Consider the following 6,348-nt stretch of genomic DNA (forward strand, 5'->3'; position numbering starts at 1 on the left):
GCTTGTTCATTTGTCATCACCCCATGTTCTTGAGTAAATGAAATTCCATTTTCTCTATGATTTAACAAAGATTCCTCAACTGAATTCCTCAAAGTAAGACACCATTCTAGCCTGGATCAACCATGACTGACTGAGATTAGGTAATCTAAGATGTACCTAAACTTCATTTTTCTTTTTTGTTATATGAGAAGGTAGACCTACATTTCACTAAGTTTTCTTCTAAATCTGATTTTTAGTATTTTAAACTCTTAACTGAGTGGCCGTAATGTGTTAAGCACAGTGGAAGGAATTCAGAGATATGGTAATCTCTACCACAGTCTGGAAGAGGTTCACAAAATAGTAGGGGACTAAACAAAACAAATATAAATAACTACAGCGCTGTATATAAAAGCCATGCGAATTGTATATACCCTACACTGAAAGGTGTAAAGGGAGAGATCAGTTTTGTGTGGCTGTTCCATTAATTTGTTACAGTACAGGAGGCACTTGAGCAGGGCCTTGAAGAATGGCTGAGCTAAGGAGGAATACATTCAAGGGGAGGGGACAACATTAGCAAAATCATACAAGCTACCTGTATCATAATTATGGTCATTCCTTAGGAACAGTCTGGGTAAGGTGTTACCACTACTACCACTGGATACTAGATGTTACAAATGAAATGAATTCTAGATGTTTCCTGCTTGTTTGGATAACTTGCTTAAGATTCATAGTTTCCAAAACAGATGCACATACCCAGATTAGGTCAACATACTGTGCACTAAATGCCATGGGTCAGGAAAAAAAAAACAACAACACATATATCTGTTATTTTTGCTTCATATAAAGTAAGATGGGATTTTGCTTCCTTACATAGAGTAGTGGATTCACCAAGCATAGGAAGGTGATTTAGATGCTGGGAAAGAACAACCCTCCTCCCCAGTACGATTCCTGATATTATAGCTGTTCAAAACTAGGAGAGACTACTATAGTGAACTGGCCATCATTCCTTCACTATGACTATTTCAGTGAAAATGAGAGGATCGGTTATCAGAAATGTTGTAGAAGAAGTGTTGCATTGTACTGAAAGATGTGTGTATTTTGATATGAATTTACTGACTGATTAATTTTTTTTTGGTATTATAGGAGAATAGAATAGTCTTTGTCCTCAAGGGACTTAGGATTTAGTGAGAGAGGCATTTAGCAAACAATAAACCTTACTCGAGTATGGTTTAGACTTTCTTGTTCCTTCATATTATAAAGTAAAGTTCCAAGATAGTTTTGGGGGTATCAAGCAAGAACAAGCCCAGGATGCTGTGACACAGTTTGCAAATAGGAACTGGGTTGATCTACAAAGTTCCATAATTTATAAGAAATGAGGTTTTAGAAGTCCTACTCAAGGCTGTGATAATTGAGACCTGGAGAATGGCTAACATCAAGAAACAGTCTTAGGGAGAAGAGAGGGCTGCGTGTAGGACTTCAGTGATTGTCTTAATCCATAGAACAGGTGAAGAGTAAGGATACAACAACAAAAGAAGAAAAATCAGAAGAACCATCTGAGAAGTGATCAGGAAATTTAATTGTGAAAGTTATTGTGTTAATTAGATATCAATATGAATGATTGCATCAGGCCAGCAGATTTGACTGTTTAACAGTAAGAATGACAGTGGCTGTCTTTTTTGGCCCTGCTATTTATAGCCAGCTTCAGCTCTTCATGAGCCCTATTGCTATACTCCTTTTCCTCCTGAATGGATGCAGTCCTCACTTGGAGCAAAGTTGCATCATCCCAATAGAGAGGACATTTATTGGTTAACTTCTCAGAATCAATTCCATTCTCCTTTTCCTGTCCAAAGCATTCTGATTATTCTTTTATAAAAAAAAAGATTTTATTTGTTTATTTGACAGATAGAGATCACAAGTAGGCAGAGAGGCAGGCAGAGAGAAGAGAGAGAGGAAGCAGGCTCCCTGATGAGCAGAGAGCCTGATGTGGGGCTTGATCCCAGGACCCAGGCAGAGGGTTTAAATCACTGAGCCACCCAGGTACCCCCATTCTAATTATTCTTTAATAATTCATTTTTCTGTCCATTTTCAACCATGGGATTATTTCCAATTGACCCTATCCTTCAGTCGTGAGGTATCCCAACTCTCTGGTTATAGTAATTTGTTCAGGGATGGGCATGCAACTGAATCCAAGCCAGTGAAACAAAATGAGATATTCAGCGAGACTCCTGGAAAACTGGAGTTTGTTAACCCCTCTGTATTTGAACTCTGTAGCCCAAAGCTGCCAGCTGCCATCCGGGTTCTGTGAAACTTAAGTCAGCCTGGAATAGACTCAAAAACAGCTGATAATTAGAGAGGTTGAAAAAGAGTCTAGGTCATAATGTTTGTGCCTGTACATTAAACTCCTCTTAAAGCAAGAAATATCCCTAAACAATAGTTTTTGCTCAAGTGGCTTCAATTTTTGTTTTCTTTTACTTGTAACATGAAGGGTTTTAACCAATACACACAATAATACTTAAGTCTGGGCTTGAGTGGACTAATTAACCTGTCAAGTTCCCAGTCTGCATTTAGGATGCTATGAGACCAAAACTGGAAGTTGCTAATGTCCAGAGATAGGATTTAGTGATGGTTCCTCTGAGAAAAATGCACTGGTTGAACTGAAAGGAAGACTTCTCCTAAATGAAGGGGCTTAGTGTAGAGTAGAGTAAAATAGGATCCAAACAGCTTGTATGTAATCCCTTTCTTGGCACCACTTCACATTACCATTATGCCCCTGTCAAGCTGACTTCTTCAGGTGATTTTAGTGCCTAAGACAGTTAGAATAAACTGAAAGTTTATATCAGTTGTAGTTTTTACTTGCCAAAAAAAGTACCCAGTCTAGCTAAAGATATATACATATTTATAAATACAAATATATAAGAGTGTGTGTGTGTGTGTGTGTGTATATATATATATATATATATATAATATACCAACCCTAATTTCTGCAACTATTCACAAGACTATAGTTAGTTTCTGACAACCTATCTTCCAGTGCCCTTTATGTATTTCCTTCATTTTTTGTCAGTATCTCAACTAATTGGGGCTCTTATTCCAGTACAGTGACCCAGATCTACACTGCTGAATAAAACATTTTCACTAGTTTATGATTTATATTACTCACTATTCTGTTGACCCAGATTTATTTGGTCAGACTCAAAGTGAGATAGGATACAACTTAAGGTTTTGTTCTTTCTTTGAGAGCTTGAAACTGTCACACTACTTTTCTCTCTCTCTCTCTCTCTCTCTCGTGTGTGTGTGTGTGTGTGTGTGTGTGTGTGTGAATTCAGTGGAAAGAAGTGGTAACTGTCTAGATGCTTTAATATTTAGCTTAATATATTTTATTCCTAGAAAAAACAACTTGGGAGTGTACACAGTAAAAGGAGAAATTGATGAGTCAGCACCCCCAAGTAAGCCTCTGAATACACCTGTTCCATAATACTAGCTCATGAGCTACCTCTTGCCTGTTGCCACTAGGTGACAGTCTTTACAAATATTTTATCTGGAAGAGTGTCTTTCTGTTGCAGAAATTAGATTCTGTTGGGAGAGATGGTTACCTTTCTAGTTTCAGCTAGAATATTAAGCAAGTGCATATATTTGTTATAACCTACACTTTTGGTCACTTGAGGTCATAGTTATTCTTCATCTGGAGGAGTAACTTCTCCTCCTACCTAGAAAGTTTATTCCTTTCTACAGACTGAATTGCTTCCCCTAAAATTCATGTTAAATCCCTAACCCCTAATGTGACTGTATTTGGAGATAGGGCTTTAGGAGGTAATTATGGTTAAATATGGTCATAAGAGTGGGGCCCTAATCTGATAAGTTTGGTGGCCTTATAAGAAGAGGAAGAGAAAAATCTGTCTCTCTCTGACTCTCTTTGTCTCCCCATGCAGCACAGAAGAAAGGCCATGTGAGAAGGTGACATCTACAGATCAGGAAGAGAGTCCTCCCCAAGAACTGAGTGGGCCAGCACCTTGACTTTGACTTCTCAGCCTTCAGAACTGTGAGAAATGAATTCTTTGTTAAGTATTTCATTATTGTAGCCTAGAGCAGACACTCTATGGCTGGAGAGGCCCTATAACTAATGGTTAAGAATGCAATACATGTTCTGGAGTCAACGTCTGGGTTCAGTTGTAGGCTCTGTTACTCCCTAGCTGTGTTACCTTTAACAAACTACTTATCCTCTCTAAAACTCGGTTTCCTCAAGTACAAAGTGAGATAAAGTACCTAATTTGATAGGTCATTGTGTAGTTTAAACACTTAGCATCATATCAATAATGTCACCTGTTATTAAAGCATTGTCTCAGCTCAAATGTTACACCATCTGGGATAGAAAAGGGTTTCCATTTTCTGAATCCTTATCCTGGGGTGTGTCTTTTATGTATAGTCTGTAGCACCCTGTGCTTATCCTTTGGAACACTTACAATAGTTCACAATAATTTGTGTAATCTATGCCTCCCTTACTAAACTATAAGCTATTTGAGTCTAGAAAGTCTTATATGTGTTTTACTCACTGTGGTTTCTCTCAGCAAGTGCCTATTGTCTGAGAAAGGTAGGGGTTAAAGTTGAGTTTGATTAATGAATGATAAATTAAATTCATTAATTTAAATGAGAAATCTGTAAACTCTTTTTGAGAATCAAGTAAGGTAACTTGTAAAAGAATTACTATTTTTAATTCTGAATGAAAAGTGCAGAAAATATATTAATTGTTTATGTGAAACAAATTAAGTGTCCTAAACAAATTAAGTGTCCCAAATAATCTGAAGTTTTAATCACTTCATTCACTTATGATATGTGTCCCTCATTTGAACCAATATTTCTTCATTGAGAATTTATATATTGATGTAATGTATTTAATTCAAATATTTTAGATTATACTAAGGAACCTGGTATAGAAAATACTCTACTGGAGAGACCTGTAAAGCAAAGAATTCTTGGCTTAAGTAGATGTTCATTTTTGTGTAAATACAGAGTTGTATTAAATTCTTTTAAAGGAAGATACACCCTGATGAAGTTAAAGTTAAAGTTTTAAGACTCATGTTTTCCTAATATTTTATCATGCCGTGGGTGGATTTATCTATTTCCTGGAAAACAAAGCCTATGGTCCTATTAATTTTCCAAAAAGAGAAAATATTAAAAAGGGTGTATAATTTCAGTCATTATCTTAAAGTCCTTTGGTTGTGACATGGCCAGCTAAGTGAGTAAGGTGGCCCAAAAGAATAATAATGTTATATGTTCATGTTTAAACAGATAATTTTATGTTTCCAACGTTTTCTCAAAATATGGAGCATAAGTATTTTGTGGGCTTTATATACCTTAGATGGATAGGAAACGTTCCCTGTTTCCTATCATGATGATAAACCTTTAGGCAGCCTTGATACAGGATATGATCCTTTTTTCAGTCATTGCCTTACCATTTTATTTGCCTCTGCGTTATCAGGCAGGATGCTTGGATCCTGGATTCATCACAAATGAACTCCGTCAACTCCCCCATGACACACCACATGCTGGCAGTATTTGTCTACTTTTGATAAATTGGTCAGTCTTGTGAAATACTTCTCTAAACTAAAGTTCTGGAACTTGTCAGGTGTCCTCTCTGACACTCATGTCTTCCTTTGGCTTTCAGATTACCCAATCAGCTGGGGTAAAGCCAGCATCCTCCCACAAAGCTTGTTTCTTTGGAAATTCTGATCTATTGGCTTTTGGCACTAAAAAGTAATGTTCTTACACTTTCTGTCAGATTCAGATCAGTACTGAATAATCTCTTGGGGGTGAGTGACCTTTTAAATGTTGGAGGAGTAACAATTCCAGGGATCAGTGTGCATTTAGCAATTTGTAAGAAAAATCAGAAGGAATACAATGTCCTTTTGACTATATTTGAATGTAACAATGCCTAAATCTCTATGCACAAAAAAAGTATGTCTTCTGAATTATGAAGGTGTGTAATCATTATTATTATATATGACTGAAGGCAGGAGTTATGAAAGGGTCTTGGGTGACTGTTACCCTTCTACCTATAAAACTCCTGGCAAAGGGATTAATAGGTATCCTATAAACAGAGGCAGAGTTAAGTTCTTAAAAACAGCATCCCATTCATAGGATTTACATCTCCCAGCCAAATGGAAAATGAGTTTAAAAAGTAACATCTAGTCTATTTTTAAATACAGTTGGGAGATCTGATTTCATTTCTACTCCCACAAAAATAGGTAGTGTTACTCTCATCCTAAGACATAGATATACATATGTACATTTCACAGAGTGGTTTCCAAACTTTGTTCTACATTAGAACACCTTATATAGAACATTAATGAGGAGCTTTTACAACTTCTGATG

This window comes from Martes martes (assembly GCF_963455335.1).
Source record: "Martes martes genome assembly, chromosome: 5".
In the NCBI taxonomy this organism is placed as follows: domain Eukaryota; kingdom Metazoa; phylum Chordata; class Mammalia; order Carnivora; family Mustelidae; genus Martes; species Martes martes.